We start from the raw sequence: 24,547 nt of genomic DNA on the forward strand, positions 1-24,547 counted from the left end.
CTAAACACCTTTTTCCAAAGCTGTTTCACAGAAGAAGACCGCACTGCAGTTCCTTCTCTAAATCCTCGCACAAACGAAAAAATGGCTGACATCGGAATAAGTGTCCAAGGAATAGAAAAGCAACTGGAATCACTCAACAGAGGAAAGTCCACTGGACCTGACGGGATACCAATTCGATTCTACACAGAGTACGCGAAAGAACTTGCCCCCCTTCTAACAGCCGTGTACCGCAAGTCTCTAGTGGCAGACTCTGCAAGAGAGGCGCTCTGCATCGCGGTGTAGCTTGCTCGCCAGGTTTCGAGAGGGTGCGTTTCTGGATGAGGTATCGAATATATTGCTTACCCCTACTTATACCTGCCGAGGAGATCACGAATGTCAAATTAGAGAGATTAGAGCGCGCACGGATGCTTTCAGACAGTCGTTCTTCCCGCGAACCATACGCGACTGGAACAGGAAAGGGAGGTATTGACAGTGGCACTTAAAGTGCCCTTCGCCACACACCGTTGGGTGGCTTGCGGAGTATCAATGTAGATGTAGATGTAGATGTAGATGTAGATCAGCATACACACCGCTGCAGAGTGAAAATCTCATTCTGGAAACATCCCCCAGGCTGCGGCTAAGCCATGTCTCCGCAATATCCTTTCTTTCAGGAGTGCTAGTTCTGCAAGGTTCGCAGGAGAGCTTCTGTAAAGTTTGGAAGGCAGGAGACGAGGAACTGGCAGAAGTAAAGCTGTGAGGACGGGGCGTGAGTCGTGCTTTGGGTAGCTCAGTTGGTAGAGCACTTGCCCGCGAAAGGCAAAGGTCCCGAGTTCGAGTCTCGGTCCAGCACACAGTTTTAATCTGCCAGGAAGTTTCTGTAGCACTGTTTGTGGTGGAAGTTTTAAAAGATGATCTCATTTCTTACTTGACATGGAACTTTTGATTTTGTCCTGTATGGCGTTTACGAATGTTAAAATTTTTAACTGTGGATGCTCTCCTGACAGAACAATGTGGCTAGCATATGAAAAAGGGAGCAAATGTGTGTTTTAAAAGAGATAACGGAACAATTTTACGTGCGTCCATTTTCGTAAGAAACTGTGTTGTTTGCGCGCCAGATACGACTTCCACTGAAGACCTCTGTGGTCGCAAATCACGACGAGGAACACGTGTTGTGTGATGTAGCAGCTCGTTTCGGAGCGATGGAGACAAAGTCTGTCGTGCTTCACGATGAGAAGCACGCCCCCGGTGAAGACGGTTATCCGATGTCCTGTCGAATCCATGCGACGAAGCGTTGTCATCATCAGAGTAAATGGCTGTGTCAACGCGCTATTGTACAGAACACGGCCTACTGCTGCTACCGAAGCAACGTGACTGAAAACAAAAGTCGTCGATAGATCTGCGGCGACAGTGAGGCGTCGCCACAGTGACGTACATAAAACAGCGTTACGTGGTTGGTTGTAGGAGGCACGCGCAGCAGACCATCAACGCCTACATTAATTGTGAGGGCTTTCCTTCGCCGTACGAATTACAGGTAAGTGTACCTACATCACTTCCTCACTATTGTTGTTTCGAGTTGATCGAACCGTTCAGCTTCGTAACATCCTTTTACCGGGAGCATAATGGTAACACAGACATAAATATTCGAAAATTAGGAGCGTATTACGTGTAAGACACTAAGACTTATACGCCTGTCCTAAAATTTAATCTTATTCTTTATTCTGAAAATCATCTCTGTGTGGTATATACTAATGATGGCGTGTAGCCGGCCGCTGTGGTCGAGCGGTTGTAGGCGCGCAGTCCGGAACCGCGCGACTGCTACGGTCGCAGGTTCGAATCCTGCCTCGGGCATGGATGTGTGTGATGTCCTTAGGTTAGTTAGGTTTAAGTAGTTCTAAGTTCTAGGGGACTGATGACCACAGTAGTTAAGTCCCATAGTGCTCAGAGCCATTTGAACCATTTTTTTGATGGCGTGTAAACTAAGACAATATAATTTTCTCAACATTTGTATTAGTTCTTATGGAAGAAAAGTTGGCAACATCAGCTGGGAGCTGCAGCAGCGCCTCTTGCGTATTGTGTACTAACTAGTTACAGTTCGTCTGTTTATGATGCGCTTATGTGCTACTGCGAGCAGTTATCCGAAAACGAACAGGAATGGGATAAAAAACTAGTTATGTCTATTTCGCTTCGATCTGTGGTTCAAATGGCTCTGAGCACTATGGGACTCAACTGCTGAGGTCATTAGTCCCCTAGAACTTAGAACTAGTTAAACGTAACTAACCTAAGGACATCACAAATATCCATGCCCGAGGCAGGATTCGAACCTGCGACCGTAGCGGTCTTGCGGTTCCGGACTGCAGCGCCTTTTACCGCAAGGCCACTTCGGCCGGCGCTTCGATCTATCTTTTGCTCTTTTTGAGTTATGTTGAATATTACTCGGCTTGAATTTTATTTTTTATTCGAGTCTTTTCAGAAATGAGTGGCAAGTTTTACACTGTTACACTTACTATTCCTCCCCTTTCCAAACATAAGGCGACGATGTACTACTTGATGACAGTTTTTGAGGATTTCAGTGCGTCGTTTCTTCGTGGACAGTGACTTTAAGTACTGTGATTTTGATCAGTGTGAAGCAAACAATAGTTGATTTTAGAGTTCTTATACAGACTAAGCGAACGTTCTTAAATGGTACATGAAGCAAAGATTCATCATTGTTACATATATTTGTCGCTCTTTTCGGAATATGCAGCGATTTCCGAAGTGTTGATTAGTGTGAGGCCTAGGAGCACTGGATAAATTTATCAGAACTTTCCGTTCTGTACACCGTACGTATTTACAATTCATTGCGCCGCCGTGTATGTTTCTACAGGTAACATCGAAATGACGTCAATCGAATGCAAGTCTGTCACTTTTGCCGGTATATTACGCAATCACTGCCAGCTTCAGTCCAATATTTCGCATGGTTTGATGGCTTTTTAATCTGGAAAATTATACACAAATACTGACCCGTGTAGTGTAATGGCAGTATGTAGACACCTTTAGTGAGATGATCGTATTTAAATATACAGACGTACTCTTAAGAACTGAGACCGAATCTGATACAATTCGTTTCCTGAGTTCCAATCGAGGGCAAGCGAATTTGCATCTCCAGGAGACTTATTAATATGCACATCGGAGCATCTGGCTGCTAGATATGCGCAATTAGCAAGTTGAGTAAAACCTTCGTATTCAAAGAGCGTTTTGCTGGAATGAGAACAGCCGCAGTGGGAAAACTTACGGTGGGGGGAGGGGGGGGGGGGGGTTGGAGGGCGGTGGACAGTTCTACAGGAGGCAAAGTCCACAGAAAGCTGCTGTGTTGCAGCAAAGCGTCAAGTTACTCTAAAGGTCGTATACATTAAATGAATGTGAAGAAAAGATGTCGATATTTTCGATCAGCGTCGCTCCCCCACTATTAAATATTTAAAGAAAGGTGTGTTAAGACGGTCATCCTAAGGTACAGAAACCTCCACCTTAATATCCCTATGTCTAAGCAATAATTAATTTAGAGATGACCGTTCCGTCTCGAATATTTATTCCGTAAAACCTACTTCAAGAAATTTTCCCCCTGAAAATAACTTGTTTGTGATGAAGCACAAGATGAGATTTTGCCATTGCTCTCACGAAATTCTACACCAGTCTGAGACATACCTGTACAAAACATGGGGCAGAAATTAATAGCAGTAGTGATAAAATCTCGAACTGTTTTTCTTCACAAAAATGTTCTTTTCGAGAGCAAATTTCCTTGTAGCAGACTTCATCCTATAATAATTCGAGACAAACTGATCATTCCCAGTGCTGTGATTGTTTAAGCGTAGGGATGCTAAGGTGACAGTGTCTGTGTGTCAGTGCGACCGTGTATGATCGAAAATGGAAGCAAAATTTAGTGATTCAGCTTAATAGTTGTCAAAGTTTTCAGACATAATTTTCTTTTAAAGTCAGAAACTTTGCGCTACGAGGTGAAGAAGCGTTCCCCTTTCACCGCTTTTCGTCTTTGCGTATTTGCCAAATTTTTCCCCTTTTTCTATTGTATACTAATTTCCCCTGATTTTTTGTTAGGCTGAATTTGAAGTGAAAAATACATACGCATTTCTCGCTCTCTACATCTCCTTTTCTGTGTTTATAGGACACTGGCGAAGAACAGATACTGGCTTCCATTTCGAAGTTTTGAGACATAAAGACAATAGAGTTTTAACAGCCAAAGCTTCAGTCTTACAAGAAAAATAAAGGAATGTAGCGTCGAATATGCTTAGTCTGAGAGGAAATCCAGTAGCTCCTATAAAAAAAAAATTCGACTGAAGGTTTTAACTTCTGCTACTCGTCAGCAATACCATCGGCATAAATTAACAAGCACTTCAATTGAAGATCTGTCTGAGTTCGTTAAAATTAATTGCTAATTATTTAAAACAGCCTCTCGTGTACTTGACAATTTTGTGCACAGTTTTTGTCCGTATTCGTGCTTACGAGATTACTTTCGCAATTTTGCAGATTGTAGCTGTTGGCTGTTTACCTATAATTTTCTAAATGTAACATCTGAATGCAATCGTAAGAGACTTTGCCTTTGTTTTCGTCCCACCGTTATTCATGCGCCGTTCTTGTGCTGCACTCGTACATCAGGCTGTGTTGGTTTTATCGAACTTTAGTAGGACGGGTCGTGCCAATTACAAGAATTGAGAAATGCGACACACAGAAATATCGGTCGGCGGACTTTAGAGGAACTTTTTCGTTAGACAGCACGTCAAACATTTCCTTTATTCTTTAAATTGTGTGGTGCTTCGCTGTGATTACATTGCTCCGCATTCGTTTTCGAGTTGCGCTATTTCATTTCACATAGCTGTGGCTTTCAGTTACAAATGTTCAATATCAAGTTATTTTTAAACATACTACTAGCTTTCCTAGCTGTGTGAGGCATAACGAAAATAAAAATGGCTCTGAGCACTATGGGACTCAACTGCCGTGGTCATTAGTCCTCTAGAACTTAGAACTAGTTAAACCTAACTAACCTGAGGACATCACAAACATCCATGCCCGAGGCAGGATTCGAACTTGCGACCGTAGCGGTCTTGCGGTTCCAGACTGCAGCGCCTTTAACCGGACAGGCCACTTCGGCCGGCCCATAACGAAAATAGCTTTCAATTCTTTTCTGAAACGTCATTTATAAATCACAAGTAAGAATATGAATATACTGTTCAAAAGACGCGTTATTTTTACGGACTGAGGAATTACGTTGCAAAGTAACATAACGGAAGAAAACACCTTGAACGTGCATAAGGAAACCTGATAGAAGTACGCTTGTATCCATGAAATTTTGTAAGATCGGTTTGCAACCATTCATATCCGTGCACATACGTCTGCGTGCATAAGCCTTCGCATGTTATTGAACGTCAAACGAGTAGCATTTTTATTTATATTTTTATGTCTCAGTATTAATAAATAGCTCTCAAAAATAGAAACAAGTTTCTGCGGTGCCAAATGCGTTCTCATTATTGGTGATGTACCAACGCTAGACGGCAAGGAGTTGATAATGACACGGATCCCGAATGTTGCACGTAAAAGAAATGCACTTCGCTGCTTAAATCGTAAAAATCGGAGCTCAGTTCATTTTATCAACGCAACAGTAGGTTAGGAGTAGATGAAAGCGATTGCTAACTGAAAACAGTCGCGAGGGGACTTCCAATTGCGGCAGTCACCTGATAACTGTGTGTGTGTGTGTGTGTGTGTGTGTGTGTGTGCGCGTGTGTGTGTGTTTTGGGCAGTGGGTCTACAGTAGATGGCGGCTTCCTGAATTCATTTGATGCTTGCATGAGAAGCAGTAACTTCAGGAATCCTGGTTGATGTCTTCCGCTGTATCTGTCGGGTTATCAACATACCAGTCAGGTCACATTTCGGTTTACAGCTGTCGTCGTCGATACTGGATTTATTTTGATTATTAGTAGTAAGGGAGAGTGCTGTAAACATTGGAACACATTTCAGAGTTTCGCTCTTTAGCAAACTTGTAATAGAAGCTTAATATATTTTCTTATTCCATTTTGAAATGATAGCATTCGTTTTGTGTGCACTGCAGCCTTCTTATGAAATTACAAAAATTATTCCGGAAAGTACGGTTTTTCCAAATGTATGGTCATGTAGGAACAAGTATTATAGTAGGAACAAGTGTTGTATTCTAATTAAAAAGTTTTAAAATCGAGAAAGTCTTATAAATGTTGTATTTAATAGCCTGTGTTACATCATTAGGGCAACGGCCTTGCCGCAGTGGATACAACGGATCCCGTGAGATCTCCGAAGTTAAGCGCTGTCGGGCGTGGTCGGCACTTGGATGGGTGACCATCCAGGCCGCCATGCGCTGTTGCCATTTTTCGGGGTGCACTCAGCCTCGTGATGCCAATTGAGGACCTAATCGACCGAATAGTAGCGGCTTCGGTCAAGAATACCATCTTACGACCGGGAGAACGGTGTGCTGACCCCACGCCCCTCCTATCGGCATCCTCCACCGAGGATGACACGGCGGTCGGATGGTCCCGGTAGGGTAGGCCACTCGTGGCCTGAAGACGGAGTGTTACGTCACTACTCTTCTATACAGTAATACTCAGTAAGTGAAACCAAATTAAGAAGAAGTGTTATCTAAAACCAGTTACAAGTTATAAACAACTTTTTTGGTGAAAGGTTGTTCTGTCTCGGTGCCAGTAATGGCTGTGTTTTGAATAGAAAGTGGCCAGTTGAGGGCCTCTATCCAACCTGTCTGCGTCCTAGACATATTGGATCTGCGCCTGAAGTGTTATCTAAAACCAGTTACAAGTTATAAACAACTTTTTTGGTGAAAGGTTGTTCTGTCTCGGTGCCAGTAATGGCTGTGTTTTGAATAGAAAGTGGCCAGTTGGGGTGCTATTTTCTATGACAGCAAAACCGCTTTCGGGGCTATCCCACACACCCTGACTGCAAATTTGTTCCTCAGTCTGACGATTCGACCTGTTGTGTTACCATTCATGAACAGCATTCCAGGGGGTGTTTTCCAACAGGATAACGCTCGCTTATTTACTGTTGTTGTAATCCAACGTGCTTTACAACGTGTCGATAGGTTATGTTGGCCTGCTCGATGACCAGATCTGTCTCCAATCGTGCACATGTAGGACATCATCGGACGGCAACACCAACATTATCCACGAACAGTATTAACCATCCCTTTATTGGCCGACCAAGTGCAACATGCATGGAACTCGATCCCACAAACCGACATTCAGTACTTGTATAACACAATGAAAGCACATTTGCATTCTTGCATTCATAATTCTTGGGATTATACTGGTTATTTATGTACCAGCGTTTAACATTTGCAAATGGGTTTTCTCGTGCTTACAGTGACTTGTGATCTTGCAATTTTAATTGCTTAAATATGTTACACAGACAAATATATTCCCGAAATTTCATTACACTGCATTAACTATTGCTTGGTGTTGCGATTTTTTCCGTCAGTGTATATTAAACAGCACTTAAATATGTAGCACTTGTAATATTTACTAACGCTGCACAAAACACACTGCTATGCCTCACAACAACAAATACAGTAGAAATAAAAAAAATAAAAATATAGAAATCATAAAATGCCGGTAACTTCTTGTGACGGTTTCTAGTTCACATTCCTTCATGTGACTGATTGAAACACCGACCAGGAAAGATCATCTGTTCCTATGTATACTATCTTATAGACACAACACTCTTCCCTTACACTGACGCCCTGAAATGAGACAATGAGCAAATATGCGTAATCGAAACACTGAATTGTTGTGCACATCCTGATAGATGGATCGTTGCTGAAGACCGTAGTTGAAGGGATAGTAGGTGAAATGGAATGCAGATGGTATGTGACCACACAAGACAAATGGTTGACGAGGTAGGCACAGCCGTACAGGGGTCAACGAGATAGAGGGGCCTGTGGCGTATGTCACAGCACGTGACACTGCAGGACTTACGAGTGGTAGCGACCGTCTCTGGCAGGGAGCTAATCAATATTTTTGACCAGTTTAGTACTTCGTAGCTTTAAATATACTCGACTCTGAGAGTGTATGTTTCCGTTGAGAAACTGATTTCCCGATCTGGCCTTGGACATAACCTAGCGTTCGCGATTTACGTCGGGCAAGGCAGCTCTTTGGAAATAAGTGATCTACAATACCGCCTCCTCGCTAGGTGTTATGTTTTCAAGAAAAAGTTTCTTTTTCGCAGGCATGTGGTGTAGGTTAGTAGCCAGCAACCGTACAGATAATTACCAGGGCGTTCTATGTCTTACCTTTTGGTTAACTGAAATGTTGCTGTATATTGTGTGCTGCCTGGCTACATTTACAGATTTCAACTGCTGTGTTATTTCCAACCATACAGCAGCTTTTCTCAAAGATATTCCTTTGTTGAACGTCATCATACTATAAGGTACCAACGAATATGTCTCAGAACATCTTAGGATATTCTTTCAGTGAGTACAGTATGTACACAAGCATCGGACAACAAAAAGAAAAAAAATCTAATCTGTTAGAAGATGTTATGTGAAATATTCATCTGTTGCCGTAAAAACAGTATCTATGATTTTTTTTACAAGGACGTTAAAATTCAGTGAACGCAGATTAATGAATAAACAAGAATACTTAAGTAGTAGCGAGTGAGTCCATTATTACATAAAAGGCACATGTCACTAACAGCTACGTTCGCAAGCACACATGCACAGGCAAACGCACGCGCCCACAATCACACACACACACACACACACACACACACACACACACACACATACACACAATTTTCTTTTAGCCCTATGATTAGTTTTGAACCATCGTTGCTTAAGGTGAGGTGTTCATGAAGTTTTACTCCCCTGTTAGCCAATACTGGGACCCAAATATCTCCTGCCACAGGCATTGATACTCCAGTTCTGCCTTTGGATCTCCGAAGTCACTGAAGCAATGAAGAGTGAAACAGGTAGATGTGGTCAGACGTAGGTTCGCGAAAATTTGTCTCAAAATCCAGTTACTATTGTCCATTGCAGTAAAGTACAGTGACTTGCCTAGAGATTTTGTTATTGTGCCTAGTAACAGATTTCAGTAACGCATTGTTTTTGTTGCTATTGACACCGTAGGAAGGTAACTCATTATCCGCCTCGTTCATTCGGCTATTATGACAACGAAAAGGTGGGACGTTGTAGCCAAGTGTCTCTGGGTTACCGCAGTGCCACGAAATGAGGTTAGTAGGACCGAGACAAACTTGTTGAGGTCAGGCAACTGGCAACAGCCGCAAGGGACAAAAAAAAAAAAGGAAGTCAAGCTCAGTGTAACTTTGATAGGGGCGGGCGGGGGCCAATGGAGGGGGTCACGTGACGTGTGCGCGGAGTCCCAAACTCTGAGTTTAAACCTACACAGACGATAGGGGATCTTAAACAAAGTAGTCTGATAAGCAAGCACCGGTATGAAATGAATTCTTCAGGCGGCACGAGGATTCCAGCGACCCATGCGTGTGAGGCACTTCTTCGTAAAGTAAGTTTCACAACGAGCGACTGTCTGCTGAATCGACGTTGGAGGCGCCACCCTGAAAGCAACACACAGTCGTTTGCGAGGTGCCCGTGCTCCAGATTATATCAGCGTTCGTTGTTAAAGAACGTTGCGCTACGGTGGCCAGTACGTTTACGCGTATGGTGTGGCAGAATGTAAGTTACAGGTTGGGCGGAAGTCAAACTAGTCCACGTAATATTTCATGCACCTTAATACAGGCAACTCACGCTCCTTCTTCCATACTGCAGGCAAAGTATTGTAAGTTGGGTTGCCTGTCTAAAAGCTAGTGAAATACACTGGTGCAAAACTAGTCCACAAAATATTTCACGCACCCAAGCTACGTCTTCTACACCCAGGAAAATTTTGTAAGTTGGGTTGCCTATCTTAAGGTGCATGAATACACTAGTGTGGAAACCTAAGGACAAAAGTAACTTTCGTATGATGTGTCACTGGGACAAACATACACTATGTGATCAAAAGTATCCGCACACCTCCAAAAACATACGTTTGTCATAACAATTGCATTGTGCTGCCGCCTACTGCGAGGTAATCCATATCAGCGACCTCAGTAGTTATTAGACATCGCGAGAGTGCAGAATGGGGCGCTCCGCGAAACTCACGGACTTCAAACGTGGTCAGGTGATTGGGGTCTCTTGTGTCATACGTCTGTGTGCGAGATTCCTACACTCCTAATCATCCCTAGGTCCACTGTTACCGATGTGATAGTGAAGTGGAAACGTGAAGGGACACGTAGAGCACAAAAGCGTACAGGCCGACCTCCTCTGTTGACCGACAGAGACCGCCAACAGTTGAAGAGGGTCGTCATGTGTAATAGGCAGACGTCTATCGAGACCATCACGCAGGATTTTCAAACTGCATCAGGACCCACTGCAAGTACTATGACCGTTAGGCGGGAGGTGAGAAAACTTGAATTTCATGGTCGAGCGGCTGCTCATAAACACGCCGGTAAATGCCAAACGATGCCCCGCTTAGTGTAAGGAGCGTAAACATTCGAAGATTGAATAGTGAAAAAACGTTGTGTGGAGTGACGAATCACGGTACACCATGTGGCGATCCGATGGCAGGGTGTCGGTATGGCCAATGCCCGTTGTACGTCATCGGCCAGCGTGTGTAGTGCCAACAGTAAAATTCGGAGGTGGCGGTGTTATGGTGTGTCGTATTTTTCGTGGAGGGGGCTTGCACCCCTTGTTGTTTTGCGTGGCACTATCACTGCATAGACCTACATTGATGTTTTAAGCACCTTCTTGCTTCCCACTGTTGAAGAGCTATTCGGGGATGGCGATTGCGTCTTTCAACACGATCGAGTACCTGTTCATAATCCGCGGCCTGTGGCGGAGTGGTTACACGACATTAACATCCCCGTAATGGACTGGCCTGCACAAAGTACTGACCTGAATCCCACAGAAGACGTTTGGTATGTTTCGCAACGCCGACTTCGTGCCATGCCTCACCGACCGACATCGATACCTCTCCTCAGTGCAACACTCCGTGAAAATGGACTGCCATTCCGTAAGAAACCTTCCAGCACCTGACTGAACGTATGCCTGCGAGAGTGGAAGCTGTCATCAAAGCTAAGGGTGGGCTAACACCATATTGGATTCCAGCATTACCGATGGAGGGCGCCACGAACTTATAAGTCATTTTGAGCCAGTCGTCCGTATACTTTTGATTATATAGAGTAGTTCGATGAAACTTCAACCGTATGTAGAAAGAACTGTTACAGCAGGTATTGTACAGAAGATGACTAAAAGAAATAGGCAATGAGAGGAACAGAAATGACACTTTTAGTCATAGACAGTTTTTATAATGATGACACCACGACTTATGGTAGTTCTTGGGCGTTAGAATTAGGGGAAAATTTGGAAATTTGTGGTACTGTCTTATGGGATCAAACTGCTGAGGTCATCGGTCCCTAAGCCTAGACACTTCTTAATCTAACTAAAACTAAGTTACGCTATGGACAACACACACACCCATTCCCGAGGGAGGACTCGAACCTCCGAGCGAGGGAGCCGCACGGACTGTGACAAGGCGCCCTAGACCGAGCGGCACAAATGGCGGAACACGGTTCTTAAGCAGGGTGTGTAATTACAACGGACGGCAATGCAGCGTGCTCCCATTCTGGTCACAAGGTTGGTAAGGAGTTTTAATGGCAGTACGTTCCATTCCTCCACACCCCGCTTGACAGCTTTTGGATGGTCGTTGGTGGACGTGGATGTGCTGGAGTACGTCTCTGCAGTGCACTCCATACGTGCTCGATTCCAAAGGCGAGCGGGCAGGCCATTCATTCGCAGAGTATCCTCTCGTTCCAGCAGCTCCTCTGCCTGCGCTGTTCGATGCAGCGGTCGCGGATTGTCATCCATAAAAATGAAATCGAGGTCGAATGCGTGGCACTATCACACACAGGAAATAAGTACAGTGCCAGAATAATATTGACCAGTGAGTGTTCCGTGTTCAAAGTTTCGGAGCTCAGTATGGCCGTGCAATGTTATACCTCCCCACACCATTAAGTCTTGATCATGAAGTCAGTCGTGTTCGACAATGCTCCTGGGTGCATCACGTGTTCTCACCTTCGCCATATGAGGCTACCTTCAGAATCACTACTCAGACTGACTGTGCTTTCATCCGAGAAGAGCATGGTCTTGTTAGCCATGGTCGACCATGTTCTCTGCTTCGGGCAGACGTACCTGTGGTTCTGAACGCTTCTCACGCACATGAAACAATGCTGTGAGCAATACCAAACTCCTGGGCTACACTCGTCATACACTTCATGCTTTCTGTGCTGCCAGTTTCCCCACGATTCTTCCACGTGTGAAGTAATCCACATATTGTATCTGCTACGGTGTAAAGTCAAGCGCTGGCACACCAGTTGGGAACGATGGAGCAGAGAGGGCTGCGACAAGATGTCAGCCAATTGCACACTGACCGACCCCACTCCAGGAAGACAATGCGACAGCACCTGCCTCTATTCGAACAGGACATGAGCGCTGCTCCAGACTGCTCGCGGCTCAGTTCAAGTATAATGGTTCAAATGGCTCTGAGCACTATAGGACTTAACATCTGTGGTCATCAGTTCCCTAGAACTTAGAACTACTTAAACCTAACCTAAGGACATCACACACATCCATGCCCGAGGCAGGATTCGAACCTGCGACCGTAGTAGTCTTGCGGTTCCGGACTGAGCGCCTGAACCGCTAGACCACCGCGGCCGGCTCAGTTCAAGTATATCATCAAGACTAGTCATTTCGCTTCTACTATGTATCATTGTCCATACTGAAGAAACTTGCTTATTTTGTCCGTCGCCTTTTGCCTCCGACACATCTGTGTGAGTACAAAGTTAAGTATTATAATCATTTCCTTTTGTAACAAAATTCATTAATACAACTTGTTTGAATGTTTCCCAGAGATCCGAGAAACCAGGTTTCCTAGACACCCCATATTTTGACGTCTGGTCAGGATTCAACAGTATCTGTGCCTTGTTACAATGAAGAACACTACGACAGAGCACTGTAACTGTTTTCTGATCCACATACACTTTTTCCTGTTCCTTCAACTGCCTCGTGTTGCGCGGCCGCACCGATTTGGCGCTATAGTCACTGTGGCTTCATACCACGAGATTACCGACCAGGGTAGCGCAGTGGTTAGCACATTGAACTCGCATTCGGTAGGACGACGGTTCAGATCCGCGCCCGGCTATCCTGATTCAGCTTTTCCGTGATTTCCCTATATCGCTCAAGGTAAGCTTCGGCTCCGTCTCTAATGACCTCCTTGTCGACGGGACGTTAAATACTAATCTCCTCATCGCATGAGATTTTTGTGCACGACTGGGAAAGGTCTGGCAGCATCTCTCGCACTTTCATATATTTCCACCAAGTGATTAGTATGTTATATTAGGCTTTCTTGCACGTCGTTTTGCAGAACGACGTATTTTCCTGACCAGTTCTGCCCATCCTGTGCAGAGAAAAACTTCACAACAAATTTTATCCCAAATGAAAGCAATTTTTCGCTGTGTGTAGAGACTTGCATGAAACTGGGTTGATGAAGTCGCGGAGAGGTGGTTAATGTTGTGGCTTGGCAAGACAGCCAAGCCACTAGGAGGAAGCCCAAAGGCACGCGTTTAAGCTCACGCAGGCTGGCGTGATGTCTGGAACAGTTAAAGGAGTTGAGTCTAGTAAAAAAAGTACGGAGCTTCTGGAATACTTAACTTTAATCCATAAATGGTGAACATCTATCTGACGGTACACGCATCACAAGATAAATAGCAAATAATAATGGCGCCTTGCTAGGTCGTAGCAAATGACGTAGCTGAAGGCTATGCTAACTATCGTCTCGGCAAATGAGAGCGTAATTTGTCAGTGTAGCATCGCTAGCAAAGTCGGCTGTACAACTGGGGCGAGTGCTAGGAAGTCTCTAGACCTGCCGTGTGGCGGCGCTCGGTCTGCAATCACTGATAGTGACGACACGCGGGTCCGACGTATACTACCGGACCGCGGCCGATTTAAAGGCTACACCTAGCAAGTGTGGTGTCTGGCGGTGACACCACAGTTAAGGCTTCCGACAAATAACTATTCTCACAGTAGAATCTGAGACGGTGACCATTTGAGAGAAGATTCATCAGTTGCTATAGGTCAACTTGCGCATGAAATGTTAAAATCGGAGAAAACAGTGTGGAGAGGTGTGATGAAGCAGTAACTGCAAGCCTCTCAGATTCGAGAGGTGCTAGCAATGGCGTAAAATGATTCTGAACTCCTAGCTCATTTCTGCCGGTAGACTGTTGGTATGCGTGTATTGAGACTAGCGGACGTAGCTTTGAACAGTTTCAGAGAGTTAAGTAGTTGCTACAATGTTGGAACTGTTTATTCCTTTCCAACCCAAAATTCGTTATCACATAGTAGTGAGTCCAAGATCCTCTATTGTCTGAATAGTTTTGGGAGACTCTGCATAGCGAGTACTTAACAAAAGTTGCCTCATCCTTTTCGAAATATTGCAGCTTATTAGCTTTAAGGCTGCAGAATCCTTCGAAAGGAGACACCTTACAAACATGACGCCCAGCAAAGGGTGAAACCGTATGCCTAATGCCCGCGACATTCCTCTACTTTCTTTACCTTCTGTGTACATTGTGCACCAAATCTCTCCTCTCGAACGTTTAACAGATTTTACACCGTTGTCGTTTGGCAAAACTAAGTCTTGCAATTTTACTGCACCGTACAATAGTGTACAGGCAAAATAATGTACAAATAAGGTAGATAGTGTTATGTTTGGATTTCCCCACATTCGCTGGTGCTGTCCTCTACGTAACCGTTTTCTTTAGGATGTTTTTTGCATTTGGAGTCTCCTGATCCCAGACGATTCAGTCCTACTGATGAGGTGTGTGAGCATGTAGACTACAGGAAGACCCTCATTCAATCCGTAAACATACCTGACTTGTGTCTCCTGCCATAGATTTCGGGGTCCGGTAGTTAACGTGGTTGTTTTCTTGAGAAAACTCTTTCTCGACCACAGTTATGACTTAACTACACTGAGGTCATATAGCGTGTAATTTAGGTCTTCTGTTTGCATCTTCCTCTCTTTTCTGCAGCGACTGTCCTTCTAATTTGGGGTGGAACTATACTCACGAGGGGGTAAACAGTGGTCAAAGGTGTAGGTCTCAAACATTCAGTCAAAATTCCTGCTGCCTCATTGAGGGCAACATCTGCTGACTTTTCAGTTACCTGAAGCTTCCCACACCGTCATACTATCAAGCTGAAAAGCAAGAGCCATTACAGCGTTATTTAATACCTCGAGGAGCGCTCCGCATGATGTACTCGTTAGTTTCCTCAGTAGGCAATATCTTGAGCTAACTTTCTCTTTTAATTCATTGCAGTTTTGTTTGAAAGATATAGTACGATCCAATCTGACTTCCAAATATTTCGGATGAGGTTCATTCTCCAGAGGCATGTTCACCCCCCCCCCCCCCCCCCCCCCCCATATGATGTTAAGGTTTCTCCCGGCCTCTTTATTGCGGAGACGGGAACCGCAGAATTCGGTCTTGTTAGCATTCTGTTACAGATTTTTCTGCGCTAAGTACAATGTGAGGTTCTCCAATGCTTTCGAGAGCTTTACTCCAGCCTCTTCAGATGTTTTCCCTTGATCTATGATAACTGTGTGTCCCATAGACGAGGTCTAAAGTCACTTTTAAATTATACAGTTTTATAAGTAATTTGCTGTGGTTAACTGTGGCATGAATCGTATTTAAATCAATGGAAAGGTCCTTGTCACAGTTCATTTCTCATAGCCATTCTCTATATACTGGGAAGGATTAAATATTTGTCGACAGCAAGTTTCCCTGGCCGAAATCCTGCTTCTTCTGCTATTATCATCTCGTTTGTTTTTTGTGGTACTGTCTCCTAGGTCATTCATTTTAGTATTTTGTAGTCATTCATTTTAGTATTTTGTACAGGTAGCATAGGAGAGACTTTAGGCAGAATGTCTTCTGTTCGGTGTGTTCCTTACCAGGTTTAAGCAAAGCCACTGCATGAGCCTTCCTCGTAGCATTGGAACCGGGGAGCCTGGAATACAGATGCTGAACATTTTCGGTAACAACTTCGTAGGTAGCGGTCCAGAGTGTTTAATTTATTCAGTCTGATTATCGTCTGAGTCCGCTGCTTTGTTTTCCTTCATCACGTTTATTGCTACCCCTGTCCTTCTACGAGGAAGGTTGGCTCTTCTATCTGGTTGTGTTCCCCCTTCTCTCGCTATTGGTGATTTTTTAAATTTTACGTATCTGTAATTAACTGCGTCACGTAATTAATATCTACTGATGAAAGTCTTCCCTGAATTAATGGACGGTGTTCATTGATTTAGTTTGTTACTCTTCAAATAGCACAAAACGCCTCACTATAGCCTTATTCACACTGCAAACAAAATCAGTTTGCTCCAGAGAGTCCACAGTTTGCTCATGTTCTATGCGTCCGTTTACTGAAACTCTCGCCAGATATTAGCTCACAAGACGTCAGCTTCTAATTTCGAAACCATTGCTGACTCCGCGTGCTAGCTACTGCAAGCATTGTCATTGCTACGCAACACCCAGCTGCGAGAAAAGACGGGGTAATAGCCAACACTAATACAAGGGAAGGATCACAGGCTAGCAGAGAGACTGTGCTCTTACAATAGTATGTAGAGAACGACACTGAAGCCCCAAAGAAACTGATATAGGCATGTGTACAGAGATATGTAAACATGTAAACAGAGATATGTAAACAGATACACTCCTGGAAATTGAAATAAGAACACCGTGAATTCATTGTCCCAGGAAGGTGAAACTTTATTGACACATTCCTGGGGTCAGATACATCACATGATCACACTGACAGAACCACAGGCACATAGACACAGGCAACAGAGCATGCACAATGTCGGCACTAGTACAGTGTATATCCACCTTTCGCAGCAATGCAGGCTGCTATTCTCCCATGGAGACGATCGTAGAGATGCTGGATGTAGTCCTGTGGAACGGCTTGCCATGCCATTTCCACCTGGCGCCTCAGTTGGACCAGCGTTCGTGCTGGACGTGCAGACCGCGTGAGACGACGCTTCATCCAGTCCCAAACATGCTCAATGGGGGACAGATCCGGAGATCTTGCTGGCCAGGGCAGTTGACTTACACCTTCTAGAGCACGTTGGGTGGCACGGGATACATGCGGACGTGCATTGTCCTGTTGGAACAGCAAGTTCCCTTGCCGGTCTAGGAATGGTAGAACGATGGGTTCGATGACGGTTTGGATGTACCGTGCACTATTCAGTGTCCCCTCGACGATCACCAGTGGTGTACGGCCAGTGTAGGAGATCGCTCCCTACACCATGATGCCGAGTGTTGGCCCTGTGTGCCTCGGTCGTATGCAGTCCTGATTGTGGCGCTCACCTGCACGGCGCCAAACACGCATACGACCATCATTGGCACCAAGGCAGAAGCGACTCTCATCGCTGAAGACGACACGTCTCCATTCGTCCCTCCATTCACGCCTGTCGCGACACCACTGGAGGCGGGCTGCACGATGTTGGGGCGTGAGCGGAAGACGGCCTAACGGTGTGCGGGACCGTAGCCCAGCTTCATGGAGAAGGTTGCGAATGGTCCTCGCCGATACCCCAGGAGCAACAGTGTCCATAATTTGCTGGGAAGTGGCGGTGCGGTCCCCTACGGCACTGCGTAGGATCCTACGCTCTTGGCGTGCATCCGTGCGTCGCTGCGGTCCGGTCCCAGGTCGACGGGCACGTGCACCTTCCGCCGACCACTGGCGACAACATCGATGTACTGTGGAGACCTCACGCCCCACGTGTTGAGCAATTCGGCGGTACGTCCACCCGGCCTCCCGAATGCCCACTATACGCCCTCGCTCAAAGTCCGTCAACTGCACATACGGTTCACGTCCACGCTGTCGCGGCATGCTACCAGTGTTAAAGACTGCGATGGAGCTCCGTATGCCACGGCAAACTGGCTGACACTGACGGCGGCGGTGCACAAATGCTGCGCAGCTAGCGCCATTCGACGGCCAACACCGCGGTTCCTGGTGTGTCCGCTGTGCCGTGCGTGTGATCATTGCTTGTACAGCCCTCTCGCAGTGTCCGGAGCAAGTATGGTGGGTCTGACACACCGGTGTCAATGTGTTCTTTTTTCCATTTCCAGGAGTGTATATGTAAACAGGCAGACTACGGCGCTGCGGTCGGCAACAAGTGTCTGGCGCAATGTTAGATCGCGACAATAGCAGGTTATCAGTAAGAGTGTTTGAACGTGATGTTATAACCAGCGCACGAGCGTTGAGACACAGCATCTCTGAGGTAGCGATCAAGTGGGGATTTTCCCATACGACCATTTTACGAATGTACCGTGAATATCAGGAATCTGGTAAAACATCGAGTCACCGACATCGATGCAGCCGGAAAAAGATCCTGCAAGAACGGAACCAACGACGAGTGAAGAGAATCGTTCAACGTGACAGAAATGCAACCCTTCCTCAAATTGCTGCAGATTTCAATGCTGGACTATCAACATGTGTCAGCGTGCGAACCATTCAACGAAAAGTCATCGATATGGGCTTTCAGAGTCGAAGACCCACTCGTGCACCGTCAACACCGACATTGTACTGTTGATGACTAGAAGCATGTCTCGGACGAGTCTCGTTTCAGATTGTATCGAACGGGTGGACGCGTACGGGTGTGGAGACAACCTCATGAATCGATGGACTCTGCATGTCAGCAAGGGACTGTTCAAGCGGGTGGAGGCTCCGTAATGGCGTGGGACGTGCGCAACTGGAGTAATATGGGGCCACTGATATGTCTAGCTGCGACTCTGACAGGTGGCATTGTAAGTAGCCTCTTTGTATCTTGGCAGTGCTGTAGACTGTATTAATATCGCTGATAGCGCTCTGAGCCCCCGGGAAAAGACTCCGTCGTTGGCTGGACTAGCGGTTAGCGAGCAGACAGTGAAGGGCCTGGACATGTGTCCTTCGTGGAGACTCAGTGTTGGTAGACATGCATTGTAAAATGAGGCTGGATGTAGTTGGTAATGTTTGGGTAGTGGAATTATTGACAACTATATAATTTTTGGAACTGGATGTCATATGAATAAGGTGAAATCTGCTAAATATATTGTTTGCTCTTCTTTTGCTAACCATATACCTCCCAGTAGTTAGAGCCTGTAGTAGTTAGAACCCTATTATTTAGCTGGCTGTAGTTGCTGCTTGCTGTAATTGCTGTAGTTCGTGGTATGAAGATTTTCTGTGAGGTAAATGACTTATGAAAAAGCATGGGTCATTGTTAAGATTTCTTGTACTTCAGGGCCATACTATTGTGTTAACTATTTGAAGCCATGTTGTCACTGGATAGCATTCAGACTGCGTTGGGCCTGTATATGGTAGGTAATAAATGAATAGGTTAAGTTTGAGTTGTCTTTGTCGGGGAAAATTCCGTAGGTCAGTGTTGAAATGATAAAAATAAGTAAACATTAAGAAGTTTGACCATGAATTATATAGTTGTCAATAATTCCACTACCCAAATATTACCAACTACATCCGTCCTCATTTTACAACGCATGTCCTGCCAACATTGAGTCTCCACGAAGGACACATGTCCAGGCCCTTCACTGTCTGTTCGCTAACCGCTAGTCCATCCAACCACGGAGTCTCTTGATGAGGGCGCAGAGGGCTGTCAGCGATATTAATACAGTCTGCCAACATACAAACAGGCTACGTACAACATGTACGTAATCGTCCTGTCTCATCACCTGCATCCATTGATGTCTACTGGGCATTCCGAAGGACTTGGGTAATTCCAGCAGGACAGTGCGACACCCCACACGCCCAGAGTTACTACAGAGTTTAAGCACTTCCGCTGGCCACCAAACTCCCCAGATATGAATATTATTCAGCATATCTGGGATGCCTTGCATCGTGCTGTTCAGAGCAGATCTCCACTTCCTCGTACTCTTACGGATTTATGGAGAGCCCTGCAGGACTCACGGTGTCATTTCTCTCCAGCACTACTTCTGACATTAGTTGAGTCCATGCCACGTCGTGTTGCGGCACGTCTGCGCGGTCGCGAGGGCCCTATATGAGTTTAGGCAGGTGTACCAGTTCTCTGGCTCTTCAGTGTAGTTCCGTTAGCTCTGTATGTAGCGAGTTGGGAAACATTGCAATCTAAGAGACAGTGATGAAAAACAAACGGGTTGGACTACCGGCTGACAACTGGTATCATGAAAATAGAGAAGTTACCCAAATATTCACGAGATGATGGCGGTACTATACAGGGTGTAATGGGTATAAGTGCAAATACTTTTATATGTGGAACTTTTATATGTATACACATCATTGTGTTGGTACTTTTATATGTATACACATCATTGTGTTGGTACTTTTATATGTACACACATCATTGTGTTTGTTCTTTTCCGCTGCGTCGAACGTTCTTCCCAAAAACACATAATAAACTTTACGATCTAATGTTTTTTGCATGGTCGCAACTACCCCACTGAGTGGACTACGCCTTCACCCTTCAACACCTGGCCTGCTGCCCAGAAAAAAATAAGTATTAATGGCTTGCTGTTGCCACACATACTTGGAGGTGCTAATCAGTCTGGAAACAGACGACTGTTAATAACTGTAATTATTATTGTGGAATCGACGTAAATGCTGATGTAGTGTTTTTCAGTACACCGTCCTTGGTTACCTATGGAAATAGCTGCACTCATACCCATTACACACTGTATATTGAAACTGGACAGGCAATGGTTAAACCTGAGGTGGATCCACTCATCACGTAATCTCCATAGTTATTGGAATTCGAGAATGTGCTACGCGTGCACACTGTTTTGCAGGATGACCTCTGCTGATGCATTAGCAACAAAAGCTAAACAGGTCTGGTCAAAATCTTTCTTAATCGTAATACTTTTAAGATAAGAAAATCGAAGAAAATACTTGGCAGTAAAAGCTCCAGTGGAAGACGATAAAAAGAAACTGTAATTATTTATCTTGTAATATTAACCAAGTCATTTTTTTAAGGCGCTAGTTTGTACCAGGTTTTGCCTAGAAGCTTAGGAGCCTGTGGTGAAAAGAGGTCGTCCGTCCACCGCTGTCAGTAACTATCGATATTTAGAACGAGGGTGGCCATTACCAGCTCTACTGGCAAACCCAGGACTTGTTCGGAAAAACAGCCGTATTGAGAGATCAGATTGTGAAAGAGGGTAGCTCCGAGTCACCGCCCAGCAGTGGCAAGATCGGCGACCAAAACCCACAAGTTGGCACGCGCAGCAATGCCGTCCAAGCGCCCGTGCAGTGAGTGTGGGCCCGGGGTCAAGTTGGCACAAACTACCCACTACCGATAGCAGATTACTCCAAGTTCTCAAACATGTGCCAAAGAACCCATGCCACTCACTCTAGGAGCATTCCTACGGGCCTGAATTCACTCCTCACTGTGGTGAGTTACCGGCAAGAAAGTTCATGCGTTATTTCCACCACATACACCGATGAGACTTAGAGAAAGCTTTTGACAATGTTAACTGGAATACTCTCTTTCAAATTCTGAAAGTGGCAGGGGTAAAATACAGAGAGCGAAAGGCTATTTATAATTTGTACAGAAACCAGATGGCAGTTATAAGGGTCGAGGGGTACGAAAGGGAAGCAGTTGTTGGGAAGGGAGTGAGACAGGGTTGTAGCCTGTCCCCGATGTTATTCAATCTGTATATTGAGCAAGCAGTAAAGGAAACAAAAGAAAAATTCGGAGTAGGTATTAAAATTCATGGAGAAGAAGTAAAAACTTTGAGGTTCGCCGATGACATTGTAATTCTGTCAGAGACAGCAAAGGACTTGGAAGAGCAGTTGAACGGAATGAACAGTGTCTTGAAAGGAGGATATAAGATGAACATCAACAAAAGCAAAACGAGGATAATGGAATGTAGTCAAATTAAATCGGGTGATGCTGAGGGAATTAGATTAGGAAATGAGACACTTAAAGTAGTAAAGGAGTTTTGCTATTTAGGGAGTAAAATAACTGATGATGGTCGAAGTAGAGAGGATATAAAATGTAGACTGGCAATGGCAAGGAAATCGTTTCTGAAGAAGAGAAATTTGTTAACATCGAGTATAGATTTAAGTGTCAGGAAGTCGTTTCTGAAAGTATTTGTATGGAGTGTAGCCATGTATGGAAGTGAAACATGGACGATAACTAGTTTGGACAAGAAGAGAATAGAAGCTTTCGAAATGTGGTGCTATAGAAGAATGCTGAGGATAAGGTGGGTAGATCACGTAACTAATGAGGAGGTATTGAATAGGATTGGGGAGAAGAGAAGTTTGTAGCACAAGTTGACTAGAAGAAGGGATCGGTTGGTAGGACATGTTTTGAGGCATCAAGGGATCACAAATTTAGCATTGGAGGGCAGCGTGGAGGGTAAAAATCGTAGAGGGAGACCAAGAGATGAATACACTAAGCAGATTCAGAAGGATGTAAGTTGCAGTAGGTACTGGGAGATGAAGAAGCTTGCACAGGATAGAGTAGCATGGAGAGCTGCATCAAACCAGTCTCAGGACTGAAGACCACAACAACAACAACACTGATGAGCCGAAACGTTATAAACACTGGGCACCGCGGATCTGAATGCCGCCTAGTGAGACTGCTGACACGTGACACTCTGGGGGAAGTATACAAGCGCAGGGGAATCACTCTAGTGACGATACGGCCTGCGAAAGGGGAAATCCCCTGACATTTCTCACCTGGATAAAAGGCAGATTGTAACAGCTCGGAGAATGTAAACGAGCATCTCGAAAATGGCGATGCTGGTCGCCTGCTCGCCTGCTGGTTTGTGAGCATCTACCGAAAGTCTCACCACAGAACGTGAAGGTCAAAGGCTTTCCCGCTCTGTAAAACAGCATAGGCGGCGGTCTCTGGAAGACGTGAGACAGAGTACAACGCTGGTGCAGGCGCAAGTGTTTGGATCATAGCGTTCTGCGTACGTTATTGCATATGGGGGCTCTGCAGTAGACTAACCCTATCTGTTGAATTACAACTGCAGTTGGTGCAGAGTCATCCAGATTGGGCTGTAGATACGTTATTGAACATGGGTGGCTCCGCAGCAAACTAACTCTATGTGTTGCCACGTTAATCTAACGACATTGTGAATTACAATTGCGGTTGGTGCAGGGTCATCGAGATTAGGCTGTAGATCAGTGGGAATGTGTCGTTTGGTGAGATGAGTCACGATTATTGTTATACCTTGTCGACTGTTGTATCCAACTACTCTGTTATCAAGGAGAAAGGCTGCTCAAAATATGCAGCGCACCACAGACAGGTTAGTAGGGTGTATTATACTACGGTGGATATTAACCCGGGCTCCCATGGGAGCTGTGTTAGTAACCGAAGACACCATGACAACTGTGGATTAAGTGAGCCTTATTGTGGAACACCTGCACCCCATCATGTTGCATTCCCTGATGGTGAAGCCATCTTCCAGCAGGATAACTGGAGGACTAGGATACTGAACTCACGTAAGCGTCTAGGCCACTATTTGAGAAGCTGTGCGGCGCCATCGCTGTGACCTCAAACTAACACGCTGTAACTTAAGGAAATGACGTCAGAATAGACAGGCGTGTGGTGCCACATGTCTCTGCAAACCAGAGAATCCGTGCCATGCAGTATCGGAGACGTATTGCGTTCCAAAGGCGCACGAAGACGCAGTGAACCATGTTGTTGTGTTTTGGCTGGTCCGTGTTTGTTGCAGGAGGTATTACTGTGCCATCGTCCGACGTTTGCAGTGACACACCACAGTCAACAACGAGCATCGATACCACAGACATTAGCGACGTCTCGCTGAAATCCGCAACGATAAATGAGAGAGGTTAGAGAAGACGTGCCCTCTCTCTCAGCCCAGCAGCGCTCTCGCACGGAGGTCAATATAGAGCCGAGCATGAAAGCGCTTACCCATTTCAGTCAGTATCACTGAATAGAAATGGAGAGATACTCATGTCTCAGGTGGAAAAGTACTTTTGTAGGTATTGAACACTGTACTTCAAGAAAACAGTTTGCTGATTAGTGAATTAGTGCATCAAGTGGTGCTTGAATAGTCAATGACAGTTCTAAATTACCAGGCACTCTTGTGACAAAGGATTGTATCAAGCTAAGCAAATCGAATCTATTCATTCATATAATAAAGTGAACTTACATTTCACACGTTGTAGTTCAAATGAGACATCTCTCAGAGCAATGAAAGAACGCACAATTATGGTCGGACGATTGTAGTTCCGTATGGTCATAACACACACAGGGTTTGATTTTAATTTGAAGTAACGTTTCCATCTAGGCCACCTCTGCGGCGGGAAGCTTCGCCATAAGCAGTTTCTCGCATTATCTACCGTCTTTGTTATTGTGGGACATAAGGTTGTCTTTCCTATACCATTTGAAAATATTTTTAGTTCTACACATGTAAGTGCTATATAATATATTACAGCTATTTGGAACATATTGTTAATTCT

At 45.0% G+C, this 24,547-nt stretch overlaps 1 pseudogene; it reads left to right on the top strand.

The window, feature by feature from the left end:
• The first annotated feature begins 6,243 nt into the window (after positions 1-6,243).
• LOC126413431 (5S ribosomal RNA) lies at positions 6,244-6,361 on the top strand (annotated as a pseudogene).
• Positions 6,362-24,547: the final 18,186 nt, after the last annotated feature.

The sequence above is a fragment of the Schistocerca serialis genome, chromosome 7 (genome assembly GCF_023864345.2).
Source record: "Schistocerca serialis cubense isolate TAMUIC-IGC-003099 chromosome 7, iqSchSeri2.2, whole genome shotgun sequence".
In the NCBI taxonomy this organism is placed as follows: domain Eukaryota; kingdom Metazoa; phylum Arthropoda; class Insecta; order Orthoptera; family Acrididae; genus Schistocerca; species Schistocerca serialis.